The sequence below is a fragment of the Uloborus diversus genome, chromosome 9 (assembly GCF_026930045.1).
Source record: "Uloborus diversus isolate 005 chromosome 9, Udiv.v.3.1, whole genome shotgun sequence".
In the NCBI taxonomy this organism is placed as follows: domain Eukaryota; kingdom Metazoa; phylum Arthropoda; class Arachnida; order Araneae; family Uloboridae; genus Uloborus; species Uloborus diversus.
Window position 1 is genome coordinate 152855206 of NC_072739.1, and position 14201 is coordinate 152869406.

Consider the following 14201-nt stretch of genomic DNA (forward strand, 5'->3'; position numbering starts at 1 on the left):
CGTTTGAAGCTGAACTCTTCAGGTAATTTGCATTAAGAAAGGTAAGTTAGCTGTGCTCTCCAGTGGTTAATATTCGAACAAAAAAATTGTAATTATTTTTCAAAGACGATAACGTCGTTTAAAGGCCTTCGAACGAAAAAAAAAATATTAATTTAGTACTGTGGCACTCTTCTTCTAAAAAAGCGATATAACTATATTTATATATAGTTATATACCTAAACTGTTGATACAACTATAATGCATCATAATATAACTATAACATGGTGAACACACATGGTGTATCGCCAAGTTTTGACGCCGAGTTGGAAATAAAAATAATGTTACGAGTTTGATTTGAATTTGGTGCTATTGGCGATATTTATAAAGTTATTCATTGCATCACGTTAAAATTGTCGATATGGGAAACGTAATCTTTGTAAAATGCTTTTTTGCATCGGTTTGTGGCAAACTAGTTAATATGATTAAGGTGAAAAATCAACGTAAATAAAGCACAAATTTTGAAGAAAATACAACATTTAGCTATTTCAAGGCTACAATGGAGCCTCTTCGTCAGTGCAAAAAGCTCATCAACAAAACCGAAAGTCGCGAGAGAACTGACCTCAACCACGTGGACACCGTATTTATACCAAAGAGGGCCAACCAATAGGAGTTCAGGACACAAGACAACAAACAGCCAATCAGCAAACGACCTGTCAACTCCGGGCTCAGAGCAAGGGGGAGAGACAACCAATCGATTGGCTGTTTGTTGTCTTGTCTCATGAATTCCTATTGGTTGGCCTTCTTTCTCATAAAAACTGGTGTCCATGTGTTTGAGATCCGTTCTCTCGCGACTTTCGGTTCTGTTGGTGAGTTTTTGCACTGACGAAGAGGCTCTTTTGTAGCCTTGAAATAGCTACATGCTGTATTTTCTTCAAAATTTGTGCTTGATTCACGTTGGTTTTTCATCTTAATCATATTGCAGCACAAAGCTAATATAATAAATTTTCATTAAACTAGTTAATATTTGAAATGACTTTAGATTCCTTCATGTGATTGACGCGCCCAAATCTGGCTATGGTGTTGGTGATTTTCTGAAAGTGTTGATTCAAAATCATTAGATTTGCGTAAAAGAACGTCATGTGGTGCACACATCAGCTCGTTTATCTTTATATAACCGCGAGGCTTTCATTTTCGGGCATTTCTGCCATGGGAAGGTAAAGCGCAGTATTTGCAGAATTTTTCATTCTTCATTTTTATTTTTTGCATTTTTGTCATATGTTGTACTTAGTCTTTATTGTACAAGCTCAGAATTTGATACCTGCTAACAATAAAGCACGAAAAAAAGCGGCAAAAACCAACATTTCTCTATTGTTAATATGGAATTCAAAATGCATATCTTCAAATATCTCAAAAACTCTTTTCTGCAGATCTACGCTTTACCTTCCCACGGCAGAGTTACACAAAAGCTCAAAATTTAATGACTTTTAGCCGTGGCTCCGCAAAACATTGCCAGGTCAAGACACCGTTTGGATAATTCTGATTGTAAACGGTCTTTAAAAAATAAGTGATGAGAGCCCTCTAGCATTAAAATGAATAGGTAACGCATGAAAAGAGTTTGAAATTAAAAGTAGGGTAATGTGGTGCAAAGTGAAATAGCAGGGTAAAGTGAAACGGTAAAATAATTTCGATGTGTGCAGAGCTGCCACTCGATCAAAAATTAAATTATGTACTTAAACAAATAAGGTAGGTGTGGGTAATAGGGCCTATCAAAAGGAGATTTATAATAAAATAAAAACTATGTATCCGAATCAACAAATCGTAACATTAAATAAACATATAGATCCATTACTATTTGAAACTAACAAAAACTTATAACTTTTGCCAAAAACAAGCATACAATTACACTTTTTTAGAAAAAACATTGTTATTAGACCTTATTATACTATTATAGGATAAAAAGGCCTAAATATAGTCTCATGTCATTCATCTTATCCTCCGCGCAAGTGTGACAGTACCAAGTAGCATCGTTTTCATTAGTATTATTTCCATATTTGAGGGTATACGTCTTTTTTTTATTTTCTTCTCTTTATTGTTTTTGACAATTAGGTCTTTAGTGATTGGAGTTCCCTGATAATTAATGGCTTTTCTTCTCAGAATTGGTGTTTTTTTTTCATAATTTATCTCAGGTGTAGGCATAAGCTCCTGGAACGCTGTACTTTTAAAATGAGAGACATACATTGTTTTTTTAATCGTTAAAACTAGAACCATAAACCATGCGGCGAAACCTTCTAGAAGGTCTGTTTGGGGTATCATTATAACTATTAATCGATTAGTAAATACCCGTAATTACTTATGAACATCCATAACATATTGAGAAAGACTAAAATACGATGAAAAGCCGACAAGCATTGTTACATAAACAAAGGAGTATAAGACTTTTGCCTTAATAGCTGCTGACATCGTGTATAAAGAAATGCACAAAAGTACAATAATCGTTTCATATATATTGTTACGAGTTCCGTGCAGCTGCAAACTTTCTTCAAATGACGACACAGTTCTTGAGAAAACATAAAATATTTATTTATAATTATGTACAAGAAATATCGTTAACAACTGCTAAATTAACCATAGCAATTAGACAAATATCAATTAACACCGTAAACTCAACGGTAAAACACGTATTTACATCAAAATACACAATAACACAGCGCGAAGCGCAACGTAAAACGAAACTCACAGTTAGAAAGCAAACCAACTCCCCCATTCACAAGACGCCGTGCGTTTTATACCAAACGAAGAAACTTCTAGAAAATCCTAAAAAGTTCTACAAACTTCTCATATCTTCTTTTTATTCCATTCGCAAATCTTATCATTCAGAAATGGGGAGGGGGGGGGACCGTATACTTCAGTCGAATGTTAGGGGGTTGTATGGACATTACAAGAAGCTATTTACAGGTTACGTTACTAAGATAATTTTAGATGAAAAGTAATGGAATAAACGCCTAATTTAGCTAGATTACAACAAATTAATCGCAAAAATAATTACTATTTACAGAATTTGTAACAATATTATTCGGACATGAACGATCGATAGAAGCATTAAAACAGCGCGAAACTATACATAAAAGTGTAATATTTTAAAAATTATTTACGATTCAGTCGGACGATTATTTACTATTTGTGTTGCACCACCACTCCGCTCAAATGAATTGCGTCGCACTAGTCGAAACATTCGAACAACGTGTCGCGACCAGTATGAAGTGCCAGCTATGAATGTCACCTACCTCCGAGTACATCCTTAAGTCACTGCGAACATTTTAAATTGACTTTTATGTGGGGCCGTGGTAGCCCGATCGGTAGAGTGTCGGATTCGGGGCCAGAGGGTCCTGAGTTCGAACCTCGATGGTCGAAGATCCACCATCTTCATTAAAGGGGACTGGGCGACGTTAAATATGCTCGTGGTCTCAATGTCCTCCAAGTGAAACGATACCTCTGGGGGGTTCTAGCACCAGGTAGATATTAGCTCCTGGCCTAGTTCTAAATTCTCATTAACTGTTCGATCCGGTTATGGTGCTGTCATCTATCGGTATAAAAAAAATAATGGAGGCAAGGCACTTAGTATGCAGTCCTCGACATAAATACAGTTGTAGTCAGTTGTGACTCTGAATCGAATCGAATCGAATCGACTTTTTTGTGTTTCGGCCTTATTTGCCGACAGTCCTCAATACCCGCACCTACCTTAGTCCGGGCAAATTTCAGGGAAATAATATATAGCTCTAAAGATCATGAGAAATAATAACATAAGACATTTTCAAAAAAAATGATGCACATATTTTAATATTTTTTGCTTTATCAAAAATCATTTCACTACTAAAAAATCATTAAGTTTTTAAAAACTGGTTAAGGTTTTCACGGCCGGTGTCAATATGAAGAAATAACGTTTCCGGGCTTATTGGCCGTGGTCAGAATGGGGAAAAAAATCCAAACGTTTCGTTAAGCTCTGCGGCTGACATCATCGGTGAATGAGTTTGATGCGACTGATGAGCTGCTCCGTTCGCTCTGGTATTTAAGCAAGCACCTGTTATTAAGCTTTATTGCTTAAATGATAGACTAATAATAAGAATACACCGAGCTATGGCAACCCTTTTGCTGCTCATAAACCAAACCATGTGACTGGTGGATATCCTAGCAACAGCGGACGTTGATCGTAGCAGACGATCAACGCGCGCGAGAAATAAAATAAATGGCATTGATGGAATATGGAAGAATGATATTTTATGGAGTCCGATTTGTAAATTTGTTATTCTAAGTTGTAAATATTTTGTTAATATAGTGAGTTTTTCGTTTAGGTAGTACTGTGCGTTTTCTTTATTCAATTTAAGATGCAAGCGCCCAAAAAGAATCGGCAAACGGTAAGATTTTTACCTACAATATCAATTTAAGATACCGATTAGTACATTTTTGCGTTAACGCAAAACGTTCACGCCATTACGTGTACGCCAACGCTGACGTAGCAGTTCCGAATGAAATAAAAGCTACTGAAAACTTTGATCAAAAACTAATTACTAATGCATAACTAAAAGAAAAACAGTTCAATCACTGCACTTGGAAAAAATTATAATGAAAACACATTACGTCTTAAAATACATGTCGAGTGCCAAACTATAGATAATGTTGCCATCAAGCAACCATGCTGCCAAAGTTTTTGCCAAGCCTTCCACCAGTCACATGATGTATCCATGAACCAATTTTTTCATCAGCAAGTCTGGGAAAGCTCGGTCTACTCTTATTATTAGTCTATGGCTTAAATATCAAAGTGACCAGAGCGCAGCTCATCAGTCGCATTGAACTCATTCACTGATTATGTTAGCCGCAGAGCTTGACGAAATGTCTGGATTTCTTTTTTCCATTCCAACCACTGCCAATAAGCCCAAAAATATTATTTCCTCATATAAAGTTTTTTTTCATATCATTTTGAGCGTTTATAGAGGTCTACTGATGCCCAGTGAAATACCTATTTAGATAATACTAGCAAAAATACCCGGCGTTGCCTGGGTTAGCAATAATTATGAGAAACAATCGTTACTTGCATTTGTTTTCTGTTTTAAGTGAAAGAACTTAAAACACACTTTTTTGACGTGATTTAAAATCTAGATTCTTCTTTACTCATAAAACTAAAGTAGCAATAAGTAAAAAGAGCAAAATAGTATTCATTTAGAAACGAAAACACAAAATTTAAGCATATACAAATTTGAAGAATTTCCGAAATATGAAATTAAACTTCACATGTTTAAAAAGATTTATCAGTTAATACTTATTTTTTTTTATATAGAGTCTTACCTTCTCTGTATGTCTATTGAAGAACGAACTGTTTAAAAAAAATGTAGCCACGCGCTCCTGATCCCCTTAAACTTATAGTTATTTTGGAAAATTTCAATTATTGTGTATTCTTGGTGAGATTTAAAATGTTGCTGAATTTGCGGGAATCGTTTTGGGATACCTTGGATAATGCTCCCCTCCTTACTTTGTAAAACGGTATGTTACTAATTTGGGGATATTTCGATAATTGGGAATCTGGCTATCTTTCTTCATTGGCGTTAATTTTTGGCTCCAGCGCCTGCGCGAGAGGTATTTTTCTTTGCAAATCAAAACAAAGAAATCGGAAATATCTATTCACATATTGTTACTATAAATCAGCAGGGTTACCAAAATAAAATTATTTATGCCAAAAATGAGACGACCACGCCAGATTCCCAATTATCGAAATATCCCCCTAATTTTTGTTAAAGAGATATTGTTGCCATATGCTAAGATACTTTTGGTCACCATAAGTGGCGCTAAACAATTTCAACCGAAATGTTTCCAAAATAAGTAGTAATGTTGTTGGCGATGGTTTGAATTTATGCACAAAGTCACATTAATGGAAATTTTTGTGCTGTTTATGGATTTACATAATTTAGTTGCTGGATTATTTTACAGTAAAAAATGTTTTTAAATATTCTTTGACGATATTTTGTTTGCATGGTGAAAGCTGACAAACATTATTACGTAGTCTTTGACTTCAAAAACCGCGACAGTTGAAAAAACTGCCAAATGCATTCGCTACTGAAATCTTTCTGCATAAATTTTGGCGAGGTTTCTGCTGTTAGATTGGATAATGATTAAAAAATCCGATCAGCACAAATAATTAAAAAAAACATTAATTACACTAAAGTTCCGTTTAAATGGAAAATAATCAACCAAATCTAGTTATTTTCAGCCAATCTTGGGGGAAAAAAGAAAAAACGTTACTTTAAGATTTGACTTGAGAAAAGTCTCAGTCAGACGAAACACATAAAAATTCAACAATTCTAACTATGAACTGGGAGTTGAAATGATACACTAAATAATGAATTGGGTTGAGGAAAGCTTTCGAACATGGAACAAAAAAAGCTAATAACTCGTTTTTCATACAACTTAGAACTTTGTAACAGATGCCATCTTCAGCAGAAAAATAAGCGCTTTCGATGGACACATAATTTTAATATGTGCACGTATTTTTTCACCGTCATATTGGGGCATTTATGCGAAAATTTGGACAAATTAGAATAAAAAAGGAACTATCAATCGGATTTTTTTCGAACTAATCTACAAACCTCCTCAGTACCAAACAGAACAAACGGTGAAAGTTTCAGTCAAATCTACCGGGTAGTTTCTCAGATCTTAGGGAACAAATTTACCAACATTCATTTATATATATATATATATATATATATATAGATTATCATTATATTATTATTATATTATTATCATTACATTACATTAAAATTAATAGTAAAAATCTTCATTAATACAGCTGAAATCCATGTCTTCGGCCGGCTAACAAAAATTGTAAAACGATCTGTTACTAATTTTCGTCAAAAAGATATTGTCGCCAAATCCTGAGATACTTCTAGTCACCATAACATGGAGCTAAACATTTTCATCCAAAATGTTTCCAAAATGAGTAGTAAAATTTGGCGATTGTTTGAAAATGTGCAAAAAAGAAAAATTTATGGAAGTTTTTGTGCTCCTTAATGGATTTGCCTAATTTAGTTTATGGTGGATTATTTTACGTCTTGAAAAAAGTTTTAAAGATTCTTTTTATGGCGATATTTTGTTTACATGGTGAAAGCTGAGAAACATTGGCTTCAAAAACAGCGACAGTTGAAAAAATTGCACAAATGTATTCGCATAAGCTATTGCGAAGAAGCGAGTTCCATAAATTTTGAAAATATCAACAACAGAACGTGTAAGAAAATAATTACATTTTTGGCAAGGTTGATATCAATTTGAGTGTCCCATTCAGCGTTGAATTTATACCAATCCGGGCGGCATTAAAATAATTTTCAATATTGCTGCATATTATGAAAAACAATACGGGTGTCAAGTATTTTTAAGTAAGACTAAGCTACTATACTTTTAAACATATAAAACGTTCAAAACCTGAATACTTATGAAGTGGAAAAAACGTTCAGATTTGAGTTAGAATGAGGGTTTCAGTTTTAAAATATCGTCAACAGTCCCTCTAAAAATATGTATCTGAATAAGGAAAGTAGTCATCCCCCCCCCCTCCCTTCGGAATAAGAAAAATTTTCAAGATAACATCAACATTCTGTTTTTGGTTTTGGTTTATCCCTAGTTTTGCCGACATTTCAAACTTCCTCCCGCCTTTAATATTTTAATATATCAAAAGGTATGATTAAATAAGAAAACGGGGGGGGGGGGCGAAATGTCGGCTAAACTGGGAAGACACCCTTTTTTAACCCCAACAGAATTAGCATAATAGCTTTAAAAAAATTCCCTTTTTAATGAATTCTCGAAACGTCATCTTAGAATATCGATGTCGGTCCCTCAAAATCAACATCAGCATCAACCATTCTGAAATAACGATAACGGCTCATCTAAAAATCTCCATTTCATTAAAATTAATGGTAAAAATCTTCATTAATACAGTTAAAATCCATGTCTTCGGCCGGCTAACAAAAATTGTAAAACGGTCTGTTACTAATTTTCGTCAAAAAGATATTGTCGCCAAATCCTGAGATACTTCTAGTCACCATAACATGGAGCTAAACATTTTCATCCAAAATGTTTCCAAAATGAGTAGTAAAATTTGGCGATTGTTTGAAAATGTGCAAAAAGAAAAATTTATGGATGTTTTTGTGCTCCTTAATGGATTTGCCTAATTTAGTTTATGGTGGATTATTTTACGTCTTGAAAAGAGTTTTAAAGATTCTTTTAATGGCGATATTTTGTTAACAGCGGCAGTTGAAAAAATTGCACAAATGTATTCGCATAAGCTACTGAAATCTTTGCAAAGAGTTTGGCGAGATTTCTACTGGTAGATTGGATCATGAGTCTGATCGCACAAATAATAAAAATATAACAATCTATATATATAATTCTCTTACGTGCCGGCAAATGAAGGGGTGAATTTCTAAACCTCTGTTGGCAACACTTCGCCGATAAATCATGTAAACAAACTTCTACGTTGTTTTGAAATCTTGAATCACAGAATACTCAACGAACTTTTTTTTTTTTTTGAGATGAGTTTGAGTCGGGCTGTGGCCCATTTCAACCTTAATCAGCAAAGAAAAGCTCAAAGAAGGCAGGAAACCGTTCTTGAATCCAATTTAAGACGAGCCATTTCCAGAGTTGTATTCTCTGATTCGCTGCCGATAATTTTTAGCGGCTGGGGAATTTTCAGTCAGCAGTTCCTTCAACAGATCAGGTGCGTCACACAATGCCGGTAACCGCACCTTTCCGTCATGGCAACATTTAGTATATTTATTTGCAGTATTACGCTCTTTCTGCCAATAAAGAGCACCACAAAATTCGCATTCTTCACACATTGCTCCACAATCATGTTCATCGGCAATGTTGTTTTGAACGCGTAGGCGCTTTGAGCGTCGTCTATTCTCTGCTTCAGTACGACAGTTCAGTTCAAAATGAATAACCGAGAAAGAATTTACTTTATTCCTTTTATTCTCAGCTGAAAGGTTTCGCCAAATTTGTTTAGGGTTATAGTAGTTTTAGTATTGTGCAAGCAAAGTAGCCTTGGCGAGTTTTCGCGTTTTTAGTTAAACCATTTTTTGTTCGTGACGTGGCAAGGATTCAGAATAACAACAAGAAGGACAAACGTTTGAGAAAATATGTTTGGTGCTCTCTGAGCCTGTTTTTAGTCATGGCCAGCTCTATGTGGCATTATCAAGAACAAGATCTTTTGAAGCAGTGTCAGTTGTGGCTCCCAAACGGGACATTTTTAATTGTGTATATGAGGAAGTTTTCTCAGATTAGAATATATAAGAGTGTAAATATGTAAATATATAAGAGTGTAAATAATGTAAATACATCCCTCGGGGGAGCATGTAACCCCTAGAGGGCGCGTCCCCAGGTGGCGGATAGGGGAATGCCTTCATTGGTTTTCCAATGGGTGGTAGAAGGGAAATAAAATACCTTCCGCGGACCAACAGGTAGAAGTGCAATCTCTCCAAAGCAATGACAGACACTTTTGTATCTATAATGGTAAAGTTGTGCACATTGCCAAGGCAGTCATCTTACATACAGCAAAGTTAAACTGTCGAAAATCTGGCTAAAGCAGACAAATTAACATTATGAACGTAATTTTCATATTGGTTAAATGGATGGTGACCTAAATGCAATTACCAACTTTAATTTTTACGGAAAATTTTAGCTAGGCTAATGTATTGGCATACAGCGAGCGAGCGAAGCGAGCATGGATCGCGAAGCGATCCACAGGGAACTGCGTAAGCAGTTCCGGGGGTTGGCGAGCGATAGCGAGCAGGGGGCGATAGCCCCCTAGTTTATTATTATTATCATTGTTGTAATTATTATTATTATTTAGTCAACCATACATATTAACAATAAATTAAATTATAGAATGAAAGAAATCAGAATTATTATTACTATTGTTATTATTACTATCGTCACCCAAATACAGTATTTTATATGAATTAAATCATAGAATGAAAGAAATCAGAATTATTATTACTATTATTATTATTGCTATCGTCACCCAACTACAGTATTTTATATGAATTAAATCATTTAATAAAACAGATCAGAAATACTACTTACCACCACTAGCATTTTTCATCTTACTGCAGAATCCTTCTCTGTATGTCTATTGAAGAACGAACTGTTTAAAAAAAATGTAGCCACGCGCTCCTGATCCCCTTAAACTTATAGTTATTTTGGAAAATTTCAATTATTGTGGATTCTTGGTGAGATTTAAAATGTTGCTGAATTTGCGGGAATCGTTTTGGGATACCTTGGATAATGCTCCCCCTCCTTACTTTGTAAAACGGTATGTTACTAATTTGGGGATATTTCGATAATTGGGAATCTGGCTATCTTTCTTCATTGGCGTTAATTTTTGGCTCCAGCGCCTGCGCGAGAGGTATTTTTCTTTGCAAATCAAAACAAAGAAATCGGAAATATCTATTCACATATTGTTACTATAAATCAGCAGGGTTACCAAAATAAAATTATTTATGCCAAAAATGAGACGACCACGCCAGATTCCCAATTATCGAAATATCCCCCTAATTTTTGTTAAAGAGATATTGTCGCCATATGCTAAGATACTTTTGGTCACCATAAGTGGCGCTAAACAATTTCAACCGAAATGTTTCCAAAATAAGTAGTAATGTTGTTGGCGATGGTTTGAATTTATGCACAAAGTCACATTAATGGAAATTTTTGTGCTGTTTATGGATTTACATAATTTAGTTGCTGGATTATTTTACAGTAAAAAATGTTTTTAAATATTCTTTGACGATATTTTGTTTACATGGTGAAAGCTGACAAACATTATTACGTAGTCTTTGACTTCAAAAACCGCGACAGTTGAAAAAACTGCCAAATGCATTCGCTACTGAAATCTTTCTGCATAAATTTTGGCGAGGTTTCTGCTGTTAGATTGGATAATGATTAAAAAATCCGATCAGCACAAATAATTAAAAAAAACATTAATTACACTAAAGTTCCGTTTAAATGGAAAATAATCAACCAAATCTAGTTATTTTCAGCCAATCTTGGGGGAAAAAAGAAAAAACGTTACTTTAAGATTTGACTTGAGAAAAGTCTCAGTCAGACGAAACACATAAAAATTCAACAATTCTAACTATGAACTGGGAGTTGAAATGATACACTAAATAATGAATTGGGTTGAGGAAAGCTTTCGAACATGGAACAAAAAAAGCTAATAACTCGTTTTTCATACAACTTAGAACTTTGTAACAGATGCCATCTTCAGCAGAAAAATAAGCGCTTTCGATGGACACATAATTTTAATATGTGCACGTATTTTTTCACCGTCATATTGGGGCATTTATGCGAAAATTTGAACAAATTAGAATAAAAAAGGAACTATCAATCGGATTTTTTTCGAACTAATCTACAAACCTCCTCAGTACCAAACAGAACAAACGGTGAAAGTTTCAGTCAAATCTACCGGGTAGTTTCTGAGATCTTAGGGAACAAATTTACCAACATTCATTTATATATATATATATATATATAGATTATCATTATATTATTATTATATTATTATCATTACATTACATTAAAATTAATAGTAAAAATCTTCATTAATACAGCTGAAATCCATGTCTTCGGCCGGCTAACAAAAATTGTAAAACGATCTGTTACTAATTTTCGTCAAAAAGATATTGTCGCCAAATCCTGAGATACTTCTAGTCACCATAACATGGAGCTAAACATTTTCATCCAAAATGTTTCCAAAATGAGTAGTAAAATTTGGCGATTGTTTGAAAATGTGCAAAAAAGAAAAATTTATGGAAGTTTTTGTGCTCCTTAATGGATTTGCCTAATTTAGTTTATGGTGGATTATTTTACGTCTTGAAAAAAGTTTTAAAGATTCTTTTTATGGCGATATTTTGTTTACATGGTGAAAGCTGAGAAACATTGGCTTCAAAAACAGCGACAGTTGAAAAAATTGCACAAATGTATTCGCATAAGCTATTGCGAAGAAGCGAGTTCCATAAATTTTGAAAATATCAACAACAGAACGTGTAAGAAAATAATTACATTTTTGGCAAGGTTGATATCAATTTGAGTGTCCCATTCAGCGTTGAATTTATACCAATCCGGGCGGCATTAAAATAATTTTCAATATTGCTGCATATTATGAAAAACAATACGGGTGTCAAGTATTTTTAAGTAAGACTAAGCTACTATACTTTTAAACATATAAAACGTTCAAAACCTGAATACTTATGAAGTGGAAAAAACGTTCAGATTTGAGTTAGAATGAGGGTTTCAGTTTTAAAATATCGTCAACAGTCCCTCTAAAAATATGTATCTGAATAAGGAAAGTAGTCATCCCCCCCCCCTCCCTTCGGAATAAGAAAAATTTTCAAGATAACATCAACATTCTGTTTTTGGTTTTGGTTTATCCCTAGTTTTGCCGACATTTCAAACTTCCTCCCGCCTTTAATATTTTAATATATCAAAAGGTATGATTAAATAAGAAAACGGGGGGGGGCGAAATGTCGGCTAAACTGGGAAGACACCCTTTTTTAACCCCAACAGAATTAGCATAATAGCTTTAAAAAAATTCCCTTTTTAATGAATTCTCGAAACGTCATCTTAGAATATCGATGTCGGTCCCTCAAAATCAACATCAGCATCAACCATTCTGAAATAACGATAACGGCTCATCTAAAAATCTCCATTTCATTAAAATTAATGGTAAAAATCTTCATTAATACAGTTAAAATCCATGTCTTCGGCCGGCTAACAAAAATTGTAAAACGGTCTGTTACTAATTTTCGTCAAAAAGATATTGTCGCCAAATCCTGAGATACTTCTAGTCACCATAACATGGAGCTAAACATTTTCATCCAAAATGTTTCCAAAATGAGTAGTAACATTTGGCGATTGTTTGAAAATGTGCAAAAAGAAAAATTTATGGATGTTTTTGTGCTCCTTAATGGATTTGCCTAATTTAGTTTATGGTGGATTATTTTACGTCTTGAAAAGAGTTTTAAAGATTCTTTTAATGACGATATTTTGTTAACAGCGGCAGTTGAAAAAATTGCACAAATGTATTCGCATAAGCTACTGAAATCTTTGCAAAGAGTTTGGCGAGATTTCTACTGGTAGATTGGATCATGAGTCTGATCGCACAAATAATAAAAATATAACAATAATTTCATTAAAGTTCCATTTAAATGGAAAATAATCAGCCAAATCCATTTATTATCAGCCAATCTTGTGAAAAACGTTACTTTAAGATTTGACTTGAGAAAAGCCTCGAACAGTCACACGAAACGCAAAAATATTGAACAGTACAACAATTCTAGCTATCAACTGAGAGTTGAGATGATACACTAAATAATGAATTAGGTTGAGGAGAGCCTTCGAACATGGAAAAAAAAAGCTCATATCTCGTTTTTCATACAACTTAGAACTTTCTAACAGATGCCATCTTCAGCAGAAAAATAAGCGCTTTCGATGGACACATAATTTTAATATGTGCACGTATTTTTTCACCGTCATATTGGGGCATTTATGCGAAAATTTGGACATATTAGAATAAAAAAGGAACTAACAATCGGATCTTTTTCGAACTGGTCTACAAACCTCCCCAGTACCAAAAAGAACAAACGGTGAAAGTTTCAGCCAAATTTGCCGGGTAGTTTCTGAGATCTTAGGGAACAAATTTACCAAACTCCATTTTTATATATTAAGATCAGCCATGTTTTGATTTTAAATGCTTGATGGAATATCTACGCGCGTGGCAAAGTTTGTGGGAGAAAATGAAATAGTTCATCATTTCACTTCCTTTACTTATTTATTCAATTATTAAAACAATTACATGTTAATCCATTAATTAGATCCTTCAGTTATATTCTTTTATTTTCTAATTTAGTTATTAATTCATTCATTCCTGTATTCGTATATTCACTATTTCATTCCCTCGCTTTTTTTTCCGTACATTAACTAAGTAATTAAATTATTTTTTTCCATTATTTATTCATTTGTTCGTTCATTCATTAAGGAAAAATGTTTTCAACAGCCAAATAGAAATTATTTTACGGTGAAAAAATAAAAAAATATTTTTTCACTTTGCGCCAAACAAAAAAAAAAAAAAAAACAAGTGGGAAATAAAATCTAAATGCGAAGGTGTTCTAGTCGATTACCAACTTTGAAAC